General features: G+C 36.0%; 1 long non-coding RNA gene across 1 annotated transcript in view; it reads right to left on the bottom strand.

Annotated features, from left to right (window-relative positions):
* LOC149253086 (uncharacterized) overlaps positions 1 to 17711 on the bottom strand; it is a 209607-nt gene extending 191896 nt beyond the window's left edge. The window contains exons 1-2 of the long non-coding RNA XR_016266120.1: positions 17192 to 17711; positions 16869 to 16948 (exon numbers count right to left, since the gene is read on the bottom strand). This is a non-coding gene — a long non-coding RNA (uncharacterized LOC149253086). The remainder of the gene's footprint in view (positions 1 to 16868; positions 16949 to 17191) is intronic.
* Positions 17712 to 19640: the final 1929 nt, after the last annotated feature.

Raw genomic sequence — 19640 nt, 5'->3', positions numbered from 1 at the left:
GAATTTACAAAGTTAGATATTTATGTGATATTTTTTTATAAATATGTTTTTTTTACTTGTCATTGGATTAATAAACAACCATATGAAGAATAGCCTTACCAATTAAATTCTCAACGATATGAATGATAGCGTGTTATTCGCCAATTTATTCTGTACTTGATTATGACTGATGTGATACTCCTCTAATCGTGAGTCCATCCAATAGACGTTGCTTTCTCTTTTATCTCATAGAGAGACACTTATGTCAAAAGCTTGGGTTAGGGTTTGATTACCCTTGACAGCGTACTTATTGGGAACTTATTTCAAAAGCTTGGGTTAGGGTTTGATCACGGCCCACAGCGTACTTATTGGGAGCTTATTGAGGGCAACAAATAACTAGCTTGCCATAGGGCATTTAATGTTCCTATGGACGCTGGTTCACCATACATGGGCATGGATTAGTCATAGCCTGATTTGACAGCCGACCGTGCGATCGCCCGCGGATTCAACGACTTCTAGTGCCCCACTCGTCGCCCTGCTGGCACCCGTTGCCATGCTGCAGTTTCAAATCCCTGGCTCGCGTGAAATATGGACTTCGGTTCACCTTACGCTTGTTGCAGAGGAGGTCCAGTGTGGTTTAAGCGAGGGTTGCAGAGGAGGTCCAGTCTGGTTTAAGCGAGGGTTGCAGAGTCCAGACGAGCGCGGGCGGATTTTGTTGCAGGTGAGGTCCGGTTTCGGTGAGGGTTCTGACTATAGATGATGAGGATTTCTTCATTAAATCCACAAACACTCAAGGGGATTCGGCTGACTGTGTGTGGAAAAGGCACTGGCCCACAAAAGTGCGAAGGAAAGCCGAAATCACGCTATTAATGTAATTGAAGTCAAAATCGGCACGTGTCATTTTTATCATTTTATTTTATCAGAAAACTAATAAGATTGCAATCCACTCTAATGTTAATCTTATTTTATCAGAAAACTAATAAGATTGCAATCCACCCTCATGTTAATGATTTTATTGGTAAAAGATGCGTATTCATATGCATGAACGATATCCTATTTTAAATAATTATTTTATTAAGGTAATTGAAGTCAAAATCGGCACAAGATTGCAATCCACTCTAATGTTAATGATTTTATCGGTAAAAGATGAGTATTCATATGCATGAACGATATCCTATTTTAAACAATTATTTATGTGATTTTATTAGGGTAACTGAAGTCAAAATCGGCACGTCGTCATTTTTAGCATTTTATTTTTTAAGATTGCAATCCACTCTGACGTTAATGATTTTATTGGTAAAAGATGCGTATTCATATGCATGAACGCTATCCTATTTTAAATAATTATTTATGTGATTTTCTTATTAATAAAATAATTGGTTTTAAAACATTAATAACATAATGTTATTAATAATATATTATTACTGTGGGAATGTGATATTATTTATTTTGGTTTTAGGCTGACCACCTATTATTATTTTGGTCAAATAGGGTAAATAATTTTTTCAATTTCACACAGTGAAATTTTTAGAAATTAATTTTTATTTATTACAATTTTTTTTGGTTAAAGAAGGTAAATTCATTTTTAATTTTACAGAGTGAAATTTTAGAAATTATTTTTTTGTTTATCACAATTTTTTTTATTAACATTTATCTATAATGTTATAAACTCTGATTTTGAAAATCTTATTGGGCCATGCCTTGTAACTCGTGATATAATGGTACCACTTAAATATAATGATAACACTTGAATTTTAATGTTAGTCTAATCATATCAGCTTTTTTAACTCGTGATATTATAGTAACATTTGAATTTTAATGTTAGTCTAATCATATCAGCGTTTCTCTGCGTGATAGGAGCAGAAACACCTCTCACATTTCATTAAATTGGCAGTCACATTTGCATTTCACTCAAATAAATATCCATGGTACATAGGGCTCAATCCACATTTCACTCAAATAAATATCCATGGTACATAGGGCTCAATCCACTGTACATAGGGCATAGACTAAGCATAGTTTAAAGAACCCACAAATTAGCCTGGACAAGATTATGACAAAATCCCTAGAAAATTTTGAAAATTTTAGTTACAACAGTCAAACTTCAAGATTTTGGCGGCGCATAGTTTAAAGAGCCCACAAATTAGCCTGGACAAGATTATTGCAAAATCCCTAGAAATTTTTGAAAATCTTAGTTACAACAGTCAAACTTCAAGATTTTGGGGGCCCCAAGGGTTTTTGAAGGTGTTGAATGTTGAAAATAGCAACAAAAAATGCTAAAAATAGCATTGCTATAAATAGCATTTCAGGATATACTCCAACTTTGTTGGAAATAGCAAAAAAATAGAAATGCTAAAAATAGTATTGTTATAAATAGCATTTCAGGATAGATTCCAATTTTAATTAGTCCCTGAATTAAAATTGAGAATTTAAATTCAAATTTAGTCTCACTAGTTGTTTGAAAAATAATTAATTAGCTGGAGAAAATCAAACATGAAGTCTTTGTGAAGACATGCAACATAGATTCCAATTTTAATTAGTCCCTGAATTAAAATTGAGAATTAAAATTCGAATTTAGTGTCACTCGATGTTTGAAAAATAATTAATTAATTCATCTTGAGTTAATTAATTGAAGAAAAATAAAATTCGAATTTAGTGTCACTCGCTGTTTGAAAAATAATTAATTAATTCATCTTGAGTTAATTAATTGGAGAAAATCAAACATGAAGTCTTGGTGAAGACATGCAACAGTTATCCCATTGATTGAGGAATTTATCCCTTAGTTAAAGGGATAAGGATGAGCTGTAATTTGAGTTGTAATTAATTAGCTTAGTTAACTGAGTTAAGTCCAGTTAGATTAGTTGAACTAATTGTGAGTTCAATTAGATAATGCATGCATGCATGTAACTGTTGCACTTCAGATAACTGAATATTCTCTCATAAATAACTCATGCATGTCAGTTCAGACAGAGACCCAGTTGAGATCAGAGGAAGGCACAATGTACTATCAGTTGGAGGATTTTTCCTATATAGAAAACTCATCCATGCAGAAAGAATTATCTCTTTCAAGATTGCGTAGTTAGTTCTAAGTTTAGTGAGTAGTGTGATGATGCCAATTCACATAGGTGGTAGCATTGGAGGACCCAGGAGAAACTGTGCAAGGAAATGGGAGGCTTGGAGGACTGAAGCAAGGTATATGTGTTGTCTATTCTATCTATGAGCAACAGCGAGGGATTGTATTGAGAGCTAGATAGCTTGTGAGCTAAAGCTTTTTGTAATCCTGAGATATTTCCACTTTTATGATAATAGAGATAGCGGGGTTTTTGGCTAAGGCTTTCCCTAGAGTATTCTTCTGTGTTTCATGTGTATGATTTCTTCTTCTCTGTTATATGTGTTCTAATTGATCTTGCTCAAATTGATTAAGCTTCCGCAAAGTTTGATAGTAGAAGTAGATCAAGTATTTTGCTTTAGTACATTGCATTATCAGGTGATCTACAGTATGAAATTCTACATGGTATCAAAGCCAAGTTTATCGAAGCAGTGAACAATATATGAAGAAGAGAATTCGAAGTACTTCAAAAAAAAAAAACGGGGCCGTGAGTTTTCATAGCAGATTTGAAAATTTTTGTGCAAAATTTTCAGAAACAAATAGTAGATCTGGATTCCTTGCGGAAAAAGACCCAAATTCAAAAAAATTGGCTGAATCGAAGTTCAGATGAAGGAGATATCGCTGATTTAAAATCAACTCTTTTTCCAGAAAATTTCATGACAGCGGGAAAGATGAAACATATTGGTGTGCTAGCCAAGAACCCGTATGCACTTGAGGTACAAGATGCAAGGCAAAGGTTAGATACTTGATGTTCGAGAGGGAGAGTACATTATCTCAACATGCAGCGCCAGAAGAAATCTCAAACAATTGTGGAGGAGCCACAATTAGTGAAGCAACTTCAGGAGGTTGTGGAGCAGCCACAACTGGAGAAGCCGAGAGGAGACCGAGTGGAGGCATCTACTCATGCAGAGACCTCCAGTAAGGGGAAATTTTGAGCCAAGTGGACAGACGGATCACACGCAGCCATACCTCCACGTGTGAAGTGGGGCAATGTGAAGTGATAGTTCCAAGAAGGCTGAAATAGGGGCAGGATCCTTGAGGTACCCAACCTTTTTTATTAGAGTTTTCTACAGGAGCCCCGACGAGGAGTAGCAGCACTGGTTGAGTGGGTAGAGACGGATGCAGATGGAGAGGCAAAGAGAGCTACAGTGCAGGAGTCGCAAGACAGCGCAAAGCTAACAGGCTGTAGCAATGCGAGAGGCACAGGAGTGCTACACTAGTGCAGGATGGCACAAAGAGGTGTGTAACGGTGTGAGATGTAGGGAGTTGTTGCAACAGGGCAGAGGTCAGATAGGGAGCACTTATCAGTGGCAGAGGGAGCTTCAGCATTAGAGGGTGTCTCAAGCTCAATAGGGAGGTCAGTTGGGATATTAGTTACTTACTTCTCAGTAACTGAGTTGTAGTGCAACAGTGGGCAGCACGATGCAACATGATGAGAGGAGATGTAGTGAGAGGAGATAGGACCAGCAGCAGCATGGATGCCGCAGGAGGAATCAGTGTGATTCATGCAGTCAGAGATCAAAGTGACAGAGGTTAGAGCAGTCAGATACTAAAGAGCACAGAGGTGAAAAGTTTTCAGTCGATAGAGGCAATACCAGTCAAAGACTTTGATGACAAAGGCATCATTCTGATTCAGGTTGGATATTTTTTGTGTTTCTAGAGTTGTTGGAGCAACAACACTTGAGAGAAGTGTAGCATGCAGAACATTCCAAAGGTTCAAGATCGGGTTCTAGTTGAATGTCTTTCTTGTTGAGAGGGAGTGTTGAAAATAGCAACAAGAAATGCTAAAAAATAGAAATGTTAAAAATAGCATTTCAGGATATACTCCAACTCTGTTAGAAATAACAAAAAATAGAAATGCTAAAAATAGCATTGTTATAAATAGCATTTCGGGATAGATTCCAATTTTAATTAGTCCCTGAATTAAAATTTGAATTTAGTCTCACTAGCTGTTTGAAAAATAATTAATTAATTCATCTTGAGTTAATTAGTTGGAGAAAATCAAACATGAAGTCTTTGTGAAGACATGTAATAGTTATTCCATTGATTGAGGAATTTATCCCTTAGTTAAAGAGATAAGGATGAGTTGTAATTTGAGTTGTAATTAGTTAGCTCAGTTAATTGAGTTAAGTCCAGTTAGATTAGTTCAAATAGTTTGTTAAACTAATTGTGAGTTCAGTTAGTTAATGCATGCATGCATGTAACTGCTGCACTTCAGATCACTGAATATTCTCTCATAAATAACTCATGCATGTCAGTTCAGACAAAGATCCAGTTGAAATCAGAGGAAGGGACAATGTACTATCAGTGGGAGGATTTTGGGAGGATTTTTCCTATATAGGAAACTCATCCATGCAAAAGGAATTATCTCATTCAGGATTGCGCAGTTACTTCTGAGTTTAGTGAGCAATGTGATGAGGCCAATTCACACAAGTGGCAGCATTGGAGGATCCAGGAGAAATTGCACAAGGAAATAGGAGGCTTGGAGGATTGAAGGAAAGCATATGTGTTATCTATTCTGTCTATGAAAAGCAGTGAAGGATTGCACTGAGAGCGGGATAGCTTGTGAGCTAAAGCTTTATGTAATCCTGAGATATTTCCACTTGTATAATAATACAGATAGCGGGGTTTTTCGCTAAGGGTTTCCCCATAGTATTCTTCTGTGTTTCATGTATATTATTTCTTCTTCTCTATTATATGTGTTTTGATTGATCTTGCTCAAATTGATTAAGCTTCAGCAAAGTTTGATAGTAGAAGTAGATCAAGTATTTTACTTTAGTACATTGCATTATCAGGTGATCTACAGTGAGAATTTCTACATTGAATCCATTTCCATCATCAAAAAATGATTCAAACACTCTAACTTTCTGATTTTTTGATTTTTTTTAACAGAAAGCAACAAGAAATCTGTCATGCACCCAAATTTGTAGCTTAAATAGACAATGCCCATAAACTAGGGAAGCTCTGGTGTATAAATAAGTTCTTCTTTCAGTGCAACGTGTGAGTGATAAGCTAGTAGCACCAACAAGTAGTGTTAGTACTAGTTAAAATATAGAATCAGACATAATAGTTCTATACTAATGATCCAACTACCTAAGGTGTTTTATCTGGCTATTGTTTGCTTGCTTTCTCATTTCCCCATTTGCATAAAACATTGAGCCCCCTGGTCTCAAATAGACGATCAGGGATATGATGCGTTGTGCAGTGTTGTGCCAAGTAGCCAAGTAGAACCATTTTCCCTTAACTCATTCCTACATACATTCCAAGTTTACAACACAAACCAGGTATATCAGTGATAAATATAATTATTCCATCCCATATAAGTCAGTGACATTTTAACTTTGGATGTTTTACGATAAATTGACTTCCAGCCATTTTAAATTATCAACATAAAAATATTTTTTAATACCCAAATTTTCTCTTTCACTCAATAAAAATCATCTCTTTCACTCCATAACAATCATAAATATTCCGTACATGACCATTAAAGCTTTTTCTAATCATTCATTGATTCAAATTTATTAGAATTATTTCACATTTCAAATTCAAAAATTAAAATTACTTTATATGATGCAATTTTCTTTTCAAATGTCGTAAAAATTTCAGATAACTATCACAAAAATTAATAAAAAAAATTAATATATTGAATAAAATTACTCATATGAGCATTTTGTATAGTTAGATTTGCTTTCTAATTCATTACTCATATTAATGTTTTGTACAATTAGATTTGCTTTCTAATTCAAAGGTGACCATGTCCAATCAATCAATCAATAACCCATGAACCATCGTCATGGTTAGAAAAACAAACACGGATAATTAATTCCATCCGTTATAGTAGTTAGAAAAACAAATACTAAACATTTATTCAAAGAACTGAATACAATCATGTTCAATTTTATGAATTTTATTGTAATATCTCTTTTAAAAAAAATCAATTGTTTTGTAATCCATTTGTTTATATATATGCATATGCAGCTTATGATCAACCAATCAGAAATTATAATTTATTATTATTGGTAAGCACTAGCTACTAGTCGTTGTTTAATGATTTTTACTATGTTGTCTAATTGGTAAGCACTAGCTACTAGTCGTTGTTTAATGATTTTTACTATGTTGTCTTTGTTTAGTAATTTTCTTTTGTTTCATGTAAAGAAATTTAGACATAAATTATATTAATAACATATTTGGGTGGTTCTGGTAAGGCATGGCCCAATAAGATCTTCAAAATCAACGTCAATAACATTATAGATACTATGTAGTACCTATAGATACTATGTAGTACCTGTTTAGTAATTTTATTTTGTTTCATGCAAAAAAATTTAGACATAAAGTATATTAATAACATATTTGGGTGGTAAGGCATGGCCCAATAAAATCTTCAAAATCACAGTCAATAACATTATAGATAAATGCCCCGGATGCGGGTGTTAAGAATGCGAATTAATGAGATGGGATGGGCGTGGGAAGGAACAGGCTGCCCCCTGTGTGCCTGGTACCACATGGAGGACAACAGAAACTGGTTAAGTCAACAGCTGGGCGATTCACTCGGGTGGAGGATTCAGATTGCCGGCAGTTCGCTTGGACGGAGGGTTCAGATGGCTCTGAGCAGTAATTCCGCATGCTTCAAGCCTGTTTGGGGTTCGGCTCCCTTAATTATCGCTGTTATGGCGGGGGATTGCCGAGGAGAGGAATTAATAACGGTCGACCTGCATCATATTTGGCTAACTTGGCATGGCTCGGCGCATTTCATTTCTGGGAAGGTTGGAATTTGGGTGTCTGCGGAGCCCTACTCTGTCATTCCGCCTCAGCTTCAGCCTGCTATCTGTTGGCATTCGGGCTCTGTCTTATATCCTGGCTTCTCCCTCACTGTTATTTCTGGCAATATGGTGCGGCAGCGACTTATCAGTCATAGAGGTGGCTCGAGAGGGGGAAGTTCTCGTCCACAGGCAAGGCGGGGAAGCTCCTCAAGCTCCCTTTCCTCCACTGCAGACACTTCCAGTTATCCCAATACCAGAAGCGGCCGGGGACGTGGTCGTGGTCGTAGTCGTGCTCAGGATCATGCTTGCTATCCCTCTGCTCCTTTCCCTCTACCTCAGCACCCCTCCCTTCACACCACCTTCTTCCAATTTCGCACCACGCTCCCCCAGCCCATCATCACTGCCACCCTTGCCATTACCTTCTCGGAGGAAGCCGCCCCTGCTACCCTATTGCCCTCCCTTAGAAGCGACTTCCTCAAAGGGGATACCAGCCAGTGTGGGGATTGGAACTCCTTCAGCAGAGACATTGCAGAGGCGTCGAGAGCTCAGCCCAGCCGAAAAGGCAAGGAGGTAGCGGACACTTCGCTTAAGGGCGCTCAGCATAATCTGGAAATTCCGGAAGCTAACCAGAACCAGATGGGCAAGGAGGACGCACAGACGGCGACAGACAAAGGCGATCATGCATGCCCCCAGCCAGACACGGGTGATGAATGGGGCTGCCCGATTATTGAGGAACCGGTCACGGAGGAGCTGCTTCATCAGCTCACCAACGCCAAGTGGCATTTCTTTTAATCTCATTGTCTTTCTCTGGAGGTAGTTGCGTATTTTTGGAACTGTTTCTTTTTGGTTCTGCTCAGATCACTGTTACAATGTTAAAAGGGCATCTTTTTGTAATACTTAACCAATCGGACTAGTTTCCCCTCTGTTGGGGTAGTCCCAGAACTTGTTTATCGGCTAGCTGAGATAGACTGTTTCTTGAAACAGTCAGCAACCTCTCTATAAATAGTTTTTCTCCTTTTTTTAATAGATTAATCTTATTTAGCAAAAAAAAACATTATAAATAAATGCTAATAATTTTTTTTGCAATAAATAAAATTATTATTTGACTTAAATAATAAGAACCTAAAGCCAAATACATAATACATGCTATAGGAATAATAATATATTTATCTAAAATTAAAACAATTTCATTATATTATTAACATATTTATCTATTAAAAAAATTCATTATATTAATAACATATGTACATAAAATTAAAACAATTTCATTTAGGTGAACATAATAATTTTAATTTTAATTTGATCTATTTATAAATAATTATAATAAATTAACTTATAATGTGCATTAAACTTATATAATAATGAAATCTAGAAAATTAACTTGAAAATTATTTATAAAATTGAAAATTATTTACCTAAAGTAATGGAAACCTAAAACCAAATACGTAATACATGTTGCATGAATAATATTATATTTATCTAAAATTAAAACAATTTTATTATATTATTAACATATTTACATTATATTAATAACGTATGTGTTTTAATTTTAATTTTATTAACATATTGCATAAAATTAAAACAATTTCATTTAGGTGGACATAATAATTTAATTTTCATCTATTTATAAATAATTATAATAATTTAAACTTATAATATGCATTGAACTTATATAATGTTTTTTAATAATAAAACCTAGAATATATTTTTCTACCTGTAAAACACATCATCTTTGTTTCCAACTTTACATAAAATTAGAACAATTTCATTAACATATTTGTTAATGAAATTAAAACAATTTCATTTAGGACATAATAATTTTAATTTTGATGTATTTATAAATAATTATAATAATTTAACTTATAACATGGATTAAACTTATATAATGTTTTTTATAATAAAATCTAGAATACGTTTTTCTACTTGTAATTCACATCTTTGTTTACAAGTAGAATTGATGTCAATAGCTTTTATTTTATATTGCAATTCATTTTTGAGTCAAATTCTACAGTTTAATTTTATATTTAATGTAAGACGATATATTGAAGAAAATATTCAAAATTATTAAAATTATTTTAAAATAAAATTTATTAAATATATTAAAGATTATAAATTATATATAAACTAATTTATTAAATTAAATATATTTGGCGTGAAATAATTTTAAAATAAAAATGGTTAAATATCTTAAAGATTATATTTTAAAATAAAAATGGTTAAATATATTAAAGATTATAAATTATATATAAAATAATTTATAAGATTAAATCAAATATATTTAGCGTGAAATTATATATTAAAGAGAACATTTTAAATTATAAAATTACTAATATATTAAAAATTTAAACTTATGAATATAAATTTTCACTCGCACTAACACTAATATGTCGAGCAAGTGCGAGTGTTTCTAAAACCCCGATTCAGTGCATCACTACCTTGCTTGCTTTTCCGAATCTGCTCTCTAGGCAGCCACACTTATCATTTATGTGCCGATCAGGGACTTAATCCATAAAATTAGAGTTATGGGATATTTTGGAATTTCAAAAAAATATTTTATTTAAATAAACATTGTTTTTTACAAGTAGGAAAACTTATAATAAACTTGTGGGAAAATCTATCGTAATTTAGTTGTCAAACTAGTAGTGAGGAAGCCATGTCTGACTACTATCTGTGCATCATTACAAAAAAGGTGACATTGGTGATCCATAAGGGGTAGATTTTCGCTCCTGTTTACGTGGAAGGAAGACTAGCTCTTAGCTAAACAAAAGCAGTTTTAAGGCATACTCAGGACCTAATAAACATTGTGTTATTAATTTGAAAGTTATTTTTACTTAATATAAATATAAAATTAATAATTATTATAATAATAAGTAGTAAAAGCAATAATTCCCCACTAGAGCAGCCAAATAAAAGCAGTTTTAGGGCATACTCGGGGCCTAATAAACATTGTGTTATTAATTTGAAAGTTATTCTTATTTAATATAAATATGAAATTAATAATTGATAATAATAATTATAATAATAAGTAGTAAAAGCAATAATTCCCCACTAGAGCACCCTTGTTAGATTAAGTAGAGCACCCATTAGATTAAGTAGTCCAAGTAGTCTAGACCTAGGGCATGTTAAGTTCTTAGAGCTAGATGTGAAGTGCTTTGATAATAAAGAAGTTCTTAGAGCTAGATGTGAAGTGCTTTGATAATAAAGAAATATTCCTAGTTGAGGGGAGAGGCTCAATTTTACAGCGTCAATTCTATAGCCCAGTATGATGTATAAACCTGTCTTTAGGTCATAAAAGTTGAAATTTTACTCATGTTAACCTGTAATTCTGTTGGGCGGGAAATCCTCTAACTGGTTCCATGCTCTCGTTGTTGCTGCTTTTATTTCAGCAGTTTTTTATCCCATGCTCGCGTTGCTTCTTCTTTTATTTCAGCATTTTTTTATCCCATGCTGGCGTTGCTCCTTCTTTTATTTCATCATTTTTTTATCCCATGCTGGCGTTGCTTCGTCATTTATTTTAGCATTTTTGATCGAGGAGGAGTTGAGGTTGGGGTTTAGACTTCCGTTGAATCTGCAAAGATGATGATATCCGCCAAGGACAACACCACTAGGTTGCATCAAAAGGCCCAGGGGCGAGGCTAGCTTCGTCCTTTATTTCAGAAATTTTGATCGATGTAACATCCCCAAAATAACTCATGGTAAAATAAATAAATAAAAGAAATTACAAATCAGTTATGAAGAGTTAATAGGTAGTTTCGGAACTGGTTCTTAGTATCCGGAACTGATTCTTGGTATGGAGAACCGATTCTCGGTATGGTAAAACGGAAGGAGAAGCGTGGCCGCAATTCCATTATAGGTTAAGGTTAGAAAGTGTATTTCAGTTCTACATTCTAGGGAACAGAGGTTCGGTGGACAGGGTTTCATGGAAGAGTTTAGCCTACTGCACCGTCTTATGCCGGGGAGCTTCGATTCTCTATCGCTGGCATTGATTCCTTTTCTGCAGAAGTTAGATGCAGAGAGTAAATGAGGAGGCACTTTAGAGCGTTTGGTAAAAGTTGGTATTTTGAAAAGGTCTGGTTATTGCTTAACGTGGACTGTTGTCGTCCATTAAACCCGCAGACGAACCCTGTTACAGGGATGTCACGATCTTTTCTTTGATTTACAGTATACACGAAACTGGACCACTCATGCCCGGTAAATATTATGACTCATGAGGCGTGGGGACAATTGTTTCTTAGGTATCTTGAATCAACATATGTTTTTTTTACCCCTAATCTGATACGAGGAGAATGTGTTATACATTTCACATTCTGCGTTTCATTTTTCCTTGACTTTGCCATTGCTCGGTCTGTCCGGTCATGCAGTCATTGTTCTAAGGTTAGGGAGGCTTTCGTCAGCTCGCGCATTTGTTTTAATGCATTTTGGGCCTATAACAGTAGCTTGGTGGGTCAGTCCATGTTGTGGATTAGCATCTCGATGGAGTGCTCAGATTCATGTTGTCGCAACCATTAATGGAATCTTTGCTGGTTTTTGAAATCAGTTTCTTGATATTCTTCTTGTTTTCCAAATAACGGTGATTTCTTGATATTATTCTTGGCTTCTAAGTTCAGTTTGATCATTTTCATGAAGTTTTTCTGATCCCACCTGATCTCTTTCATAACGTGAAAGACTCATGGATAAAAATCAAGATCAAGAAGAGACCTGCATGGTTCTTCCTCTGCACAACCGGTAAATTCTCATGCGCCTTTGACTTTGAAATGAACCGCTGGTACAAGATTCCCAGCCCTTCAATCCCTCGGATGTCTATTATTACTGCAGCAGGCAGCATTTTATGTTTGGGAAATCTCGTTACAGAGTGCGTACTTCAAGTATGTGTTCTTTGCATGTTAGCAAAACTATGATAAACTCTTGAAAAATAACTATGTGAAAGGAATGCATGTGCAAGGGCGCAGAACAATAGTTATTACCAATAGTATTACCTGGTATGTAAACATGACCAATGTGTTATATGTTTAAAAAAAGAAACATGGACTTGTAAAACTAACGGTTAGATCTCTTCAAGAGAGATATGCTTTAGTGTGAATAAGCATTGTGAAAAGTAGAATAAGAATTTACTTGAATACATGTACTAGTTAATTAGTACGTTATGCTTGTTCATGCAGATGAGTAGATGTGCATGAGTAGATATTGAAAGATCACTTTTAGAGACTGCTTATTGCTTGATTAATAGTGTATCTAATATTGTTGCCAAAGCTTGTTGACAACTACATTGACAGGAAATGATGGCGGTTGGTGCCAAAGGAAAGTGAGGTTTAACATGGTGGCAGGAAAAGGATTGAGTTCAAGTTCCAGTATCGTCCATTACTAAAACCATCATGCTACAAGGAATGTTGCATGTGGCGGTATGTAAGTGAAAGATTACATGGAGTTGAGGTTGGGGTTTAAACTTCCCCTGAATCTGCAAAGATGATGATATCCGCCCAGGACAGCACCACTAGGTAGCATCAAAAGGCCCAGGGGCGGGGCTAGGGTTTGGTTGTTGGCTATGCTAGGGAATACATCAAATTTGATAGCAACATTGGAGGAGAATGATCTTCTTTTTGTCTTACGCACACTCAGCCGGAATTGATATTGTATCACCAACCATAGAATCAAACCCTGACCATAGAAGCTAGGCTAGTGTGAAGCTTTGGAAAACCTAAACAACTCAGAATCTCCAAGCTCATAAAATCTTGCTAGAGAGTTTCAATCATATATACCCTCCCAAACAAAATCAGGGGTTTGTGTGTAAGCTAATCCCACTTTCAAATTCCTTCCTCGTCATTCCCATTAAATTCCTTCCTCGTCATTCCCATTTCACAAAGTACCTGTACTTACCCTTAGCGATTGCTTTAGTGATTCATATGTTATTTTGTAGCAAATAGATCTTAGTTTTGTTTCTCTTTTACAAATTTTGCAGGGCTTTTTAAGTAAGTTGTTGCAATCAAATTTATAAATCTATTTATAGCATAAGAATTACAACATTTCATTCTTGAAATCGTGAGATTTCATCACCAAATTCCATCACATCGTCTGCAAAAAGACACTGTCTACATGAATAAATTGCCCTGATTAGTACTAATCCTGGACATAGCAATCCATGCAAACACTTTTTGCAATCCACGCAAACACTGCCCGTTTATTCAGTCGCTGCCAGATAAAGAATGAATCGTTGTAGTGAGGATCCCATGGACTACTCAAGATGCCTCAACTCCATCATGTCAAATAAACCACTCCTGCAATATTGCATCAATTCATTTTACAGTTGAAAGCTAGCTGACCAGTATATGCAAATAACGCACCAATCTTCAGCAGATGTATGAAACAAACAGATGCCCTACAGTTCTTCAAACCTGGCAGGGCAACTAGCAGAGGGGTCAAATCCGGCGGTTCTGCAATTTTTGGAGGCAATTATGCCCAGTTTAGTGGACGGTGGCATAGTTTTCGAGGTCAACTAAAGTTAGTTGACGGGCCACCATTTTGGTGAACACACCAAACACCAAACCACAATTGGTGGTAACGGTGAAACAAGATTAATGTAGTCGTAACTCGGCGAACAGACAAACCCACCTTTTACACCACCCAATGTGTATGCAAGTCAAGGTTTCTTGAAGATGCCAGGTTATTCCACAAAAGAAGTGATAGGCAGAAATGTTAGGTTTCTGCCAGAACCCAGTAGAGAAGAAAAATCCTGCCAGGTTAGTATTTTGAATTATAAAAACACTAGCACAACCTTTAGGAACATTTTTGCATTTGGCTCCAGTGTTTTCTGAGGGAGATGGTAGAGTTATTCATTTTGTTGGAGTGCTATATCAAAATTTTCTCATTTTTTTTGAAACCGTTCATACTATCATCTCTTGAATTTCCAAAAGAAAAATAACAACAATAAACTGTGCGCCCTTTCTTTTATAATTATATTTATAAATCAAATAAAATGTTCTAAATTCACACTTATTTTGTTCTCATGTTTAATTGTTCTCATCTGTTTTGGTAGACAAACATTATGAGCATGGGTTCAGCAGCGGCCGAGGCCTCTGTTTTTTTCTTGTTTAATTGTTCTCATGTGTTTGGTAGACAGATTGTTCTCATGTTTAATTGTTCTCATGTGTTTGGTAGACAGATTGTTCTCATGTTTAATTGTTCCCATGTGTTTTGTAGACAGATTGTTCTCATGTTTAATTGTTCTCAAAGATTGTTCTCATGTTTAATTGTTCTCAATGTGTTTGGTACAGACATTATGAGCATGCAGCGGCCGAGGCCTCTGTTCTTGGGAAGGCCTCTGTTTTTTTTCTTGTTTAATTGTTCTCCTGTGTTTGGTAGACAGATTGTTCTCATGTTTAATTGTTCTCATGTGTTTGGTAGAGAGACATTATAATCATGGGTTCAGCCGTAGCCGAGACCTCTGTTCTTGGGAAGATGATCTTCCCAAATATTATATTTCTTTCTATTCCTTTTATGTATTTTTGATATCTTATTTTTGATATTTTTTCTTTGTTTAATTGTTCTGATGTGTTTGGTAGTGTTTGTTTAATTGATCTGATGTGTTTGGTAGACATTATGAACATGCTTCCCAGCCTGTGGCCGGGGAGGTTGTGGCCTACAACCTCTGTTCTTACCTACAACCTCAACCTTGATAACCTCTGTTCTTGCTTACAACCTTAACCTCGATGATCTTCCCAAATACTCTATTCCTTATTCCTTCGAGGTTGATCTTCCTAAATGATTCCTTATTCCTTATAAACCTTTGTTTTTGGTATCCTTATAAACCTTTGTTCTTGATAAAATGATTTTCCCAAATATTATAACCTTATAACCTTTGTTCGGATAAAATGATCTTCCCAAATATTATAATCTTATAACCTTTATTCTAGATAAAATGATCTTCCCAAATATTGTATGTTCTATTCCTTATGTGTATCTTCTTAATATTCTATTCTATTCCTTATGTGTATCTTCATAATATTCTATTCTATTCCTTATATGTATCTTCTATTCCTTATGTGTATCTTCCTTATATTCTATTCTATTCCTTATTTGTATCTTCCCAATATCCCTGGTGTATCTTCTATTTATTCCTTCCTTATGTGTATATTCTTTGTATTCCTTATGTGGCAATTGCTACTTTAAATAGACAAGTTAATCTAATCCACCCTCGTCCCATTTTAAACGCCTCGCCAGTAAATTATCTTCATATTATATTCATATTATAGCTATGAATAGACGAACGACGCGTATATATATTGCTACCGTATAAATATCATGCGGAACATGATCGATCCGAGTGCGTCCCACTGATGCGCCAAGTAAGGACGCATTCATTTAATCGCTCTGTAATCTGACCTTCAAATCTTCAAACTCCAGGCCTACTGAATCCGCTCAATTTTATTTTATATGGTTTTCTACATTTTAGAAAAGAAAAATCATGGACACCATCTAAATCCGAAGATGGGAAGATGGGAGTGGACACTTTTATTTTATAGGGTTTTCTACATTTTAACCCCGAAACGTATGGGCGCCAAAAACATGGATACGATCTAAATCTGAAGGTAGGAGCGGACATTCAAATTGGACCAGAGTGTAGGGAGTGGACTCCTCAAATTGGACTAGACTGAAAACTCTTTGGACCAGACTGAAAACTCATGGTTATTATCGTACTGTAATGTAAATTAAATGGTCCTGACTGACTATTTCTTGAAACCTTCTGTCATAAAAGTAAAACATATAAGAAAAATCATGAAATTAACTATTTCCTTAAACCCTCTGCCATAAAACATATATTGGAAACTTATGAGCTTATGATCTTTTCAATTCAGAGTAATAAACAGTTTTGTAGTTTTGAAATACAAAATCAAAATTATCCTATAAACGTTGAGCATCATATTGGAAACTTATGAGCTTATGATCTTTTCAATTCAGAGTAATAAACCGTTTTGTAGTTTTGAAATACAAAATCAAAATTACCCTATAAAGAGGAAGACATATACCCGAAAAGCCTTCCTTCTTGCAAGGAAGCAACATGTCCTTTATATCCATTGCATTACCCCTTGCGCAACTCTAACCGTTACTGCCTTGCACACAAAATAAATTATAAATCATGCATCTAAATTCCACAAACAGCGAACTGTTCAGAATTATAAAATAGTAAACAAAATTAATATCCTGAAAAATATGCAACCTATCAAAAAGAGACTTCCTAAAACTGAAATAAAACATCACCTCAACAAATACTCTGTCACAGATATCTGATATCTTAGTAACGCCACCGAATCCTAAATAATAGACGCGAATAGGAAAAGGAGAATATTACCTGTGAAACTTTTTTCATGTCGAAACCCGATTTCACTTCGATTCCCATGAATGCACTCTAATTTGGGATAGGTTTTTGTCCAGCCATGTCATGATCTTGGATATGAAATTAAGAAGGTAAAAACGGAAAATCAAAATGGGGTGCACCCAGGAAAAATTACAGAAATAAAATCCAATTATAGTAAAAAGGACAAAAAGGAAGAAACCTGAATGAACCAGAACCAATACCATTAAAAACTTGAAAACAGATAAAATAGAAGAGGCAGGAGCATGAAAATAAGAAAATGGCCATTTGATAGAAGAGAGATAAATGATCAAGATCAGTCTGAACAGATTAAAAAGTTAAGATGAAACGCCCGGAGCGGCTTGTTTTCTTTTTATTGATGTATAGATGGAGCCGTTTGCTTTTCTGATTAAATGATGGAGCTGCTCGGTCCGAACAAAATAGAAAGTTTCAGAGTTTTTTGCTTTTCTAATTAAATGACAGGTTTGTTTGCTTTTCTGATTAAATGACCGTTTAGAGGTAGCATAATGGAGGGAATGGGTTAAAAAAAAAAAAAATGAAATGTAGGAAGCAACTGCTTCGGCTCACGGTCAGCTCTTTTAAAATACTCCACGGGAATCGAACGTGCCTTCAATGTTTTATTGTAAGTGATGGTGATGAACACTTGTGTGTGGTGCTGGACACCTGTCGATTGTCACGCACACCTGTCTCGGGATCGTCATAACTGTCCTGATAATAAAGACTGCGGCAAAACGAGAGAGGGCTAGTTAATTATAATAACTAGTAACTTTTAAAAGAGATAATTTAATATGGTGGTAATTTATTGGTGGTAACTGAGGTTCCCTCCCAGAAGTGGACGGAGCTGAGCCTTCTATGAAGCAAGGAGTAGTCTACCTAGGCGGTAGAATGGCCCGATTTCCGGCGACGCCCGGAAAAACGTCCGGCTCCCGCCGCCAGCGATTCCTCCATCCTCCGCCACCATCCCCGGCCAACCTCCGCCACCATCCCGAATTAATTTTATGAGTTGATCGGATCGGAGTTGGCTGACAGAATCCGCGTGATGAGTTGATCGGATCGGAGTTGGCTGACAGAATCCGCGTGACGGAGAGTTAATGCGCGTTCCAATTCGAAATTTTACAAACCGCGGGCTGCTCCCCTACCCAACTCGACTCGGTTCTCTATTGCGCTGCAAAACATTCGTGTTCGCTCTCTATTGCGCTGCAAAACATTGATTCCGTTCGTAACTGCAAATTTCTTTGAGTTCTTGAATCTTTCTGGTAAGAATTCTTACAGAGATTGAGACAATAATTTTGACCCCCTTGAGAAGAGTTACTTCTATGTAGCTGCAAATTTCTTGGAGTTTTTACTGTTTGTTTGATTGAATCTTGAAGAATCCTTGTAGAGATTGAGACAGAGAATCCTTGCAGAGATTGACTCTAATTGTGACTCCCTTGAGACGATAATTGCAGCTCCCATCAAGGCAAAAGAAGCAGCGGGGAGCTACAAATTTCTGAGGTTCTTGAATCCTGCAAATTGCTCTGTGTCGCTGCAAATTTCTGGGATTCTCGAATCCTGAAAAGTTATTGCAACCCCCTTAATGGCAAAAGAAGAAGCGGGAAGCCGATGGTCAGAATGAAGCCCACCACTGTAACAATGCCGGACTCACCACCATTATCAGATGCCAGGGAAAACCGAAGACAACGTGTTGCCTTGGAAAATTGTGCGGAACTTATACATGAGAGCATATATCATCTTAATGATTCGTTGTCCATGCGGGCATTGTCCAATATGTCCAAAAACCAGAATCCTCATCTCGTTATTGCGAAGGATTACAATTCTCATCTGGTTATGTATTAGCTTGGAACAATTTAAAGGGATTTCCAACCTCCTCTTGTGGCATCAACATCAGGGTTGGTCAACATACAGGCAATATCCAATATGTCCAAAAACCACACCATAAATTCGTTATCAATCTTTCTCTTCATTGCAGACGTCAAAACTTGGCTCAGTGTCGCTCTTACAAACCAGAATACTTGCCTGGAGGGTTTCCAACACCAAATCACTGCGGCAAGAGGCAGTGTTCAAAAGAAAAATATCACACAGCATATAGCAAAAGAATCTCAAAAGTTATCGTAATTGATCGGCAATTCCCTGGCACTGTTCCAGGTCTTATACAACAACTCCAGCTTGGAAGATAAAGAGTTCAAATCTCCTCTGGAAAATCCTCGACGGATGTTGGCAATGACAGATCACGGGAATAACTATATCTACCATACTATGAACACTTTATAGTTATCTCCGTAGTTATTCCCATCATGGAACAGTGCCAGGGAATTGCTGATCAATTACGGATACGGATTTCCCTATGATCGATCCATATGAGAGGACGGAGTTCCCTATGTAGTTATCAGCAACAGATAGCCTACTCCTGCAGCTTTCCCCTGCA

The sequence above is a fragment of the Pinus tabuliformis genome, chromosome 7, assembly GCF_031772625.1.
Source record: "Pinus tabuliformis cultivar Carrire ecotype Pingquan chromosome 7, CPIR1, whole genome shotgun sequence".
NCBI lineage: Eukaryota > Viridiplantae > Streptophyta > Pinopsida > Pinales > Pinaceae > Pinus > Pinus tabuliformis.
Note: the sequence above shows the minus strand (reverse complement) of the source record. Positions and strands in the feature narration are given on the sequence as shown.